Below are 740 nucleotides of genomic sequence, written 5' to 3' on the forward strand. Positions count from 1 at the left end.
ACAACGTCCTTGATTTTTGCTCTCCAGGAAAGAGAACAGGTCTCCGCGATCAGTACGCCAGAAAGGAAACAATCCAATATTTCCTTTAAAATTCTTTCACGCTGCCTTCCTTGCCTGTCGCGAACGCTTTCCTTTTTCTGCCTGCCGCGATTCACAACCTGCTCCGATCTGCAGCAAACCGCCCTGTGGAAGAAGCCTCGCCTATTCGCATACGCGAACCTCTTTCGCGATCCTTCAGCTTGTTCGGCCTGTTGCAAAAGCCTCCGCTTCCTTGTCGCGCGGATGAACCCCGCGCAAACACTTCGCCGAAAACCCGCGCGTTCTTCCTGGTCCCGTCGCGATGAGCACCTCGTGCAGATCTTGACCTGCCTCCTGCCTCCTTGATTCCGAACCGAAGCCAGGCAGATCCTTCTCCTTCCAAAATCCTCAAATCATTCTTCTTGTTTCTTGCGCCGTCGTAGTTTTTTTTTCCTGCCCTCGAACCTGTCTCTGATACCACTTGTTGGGAAAATTATGGCCAAGAAAAACAGTAATCGACACAAATCCAGAAGAACACAGAGATTTAACGAGGTTCGGCAAAGATGCCTACGTCCTCGGGAGCAGAGCGGCGAGTTCCTTTCAATAATCAGAAAAGAGGTTACAGAATTCAGGGTTACCTCCTGGGGTTACTAACAGGCCTATTTATAACCCCAGGAGTAAACCTAGGCACAATATGTAATTACAACATTACCCCTGTACCA

The sequence above is a fragment of the Phalaenopsis equestris genome, unplaced genomic scaffold (assembly GCF_001263595.1).
Source record: "Phalaenopsis equestris unplaced genomic scaffold, ASM126359v1 Scaffold000167, whole genome shotgun sequence".
NCBI lineage: Eukaryota > Viridiplantae > Streptophyta > Magnoliopsida > Asparagales > Orchidaceae > Phalaenopsis > Phalaenopsis equestris.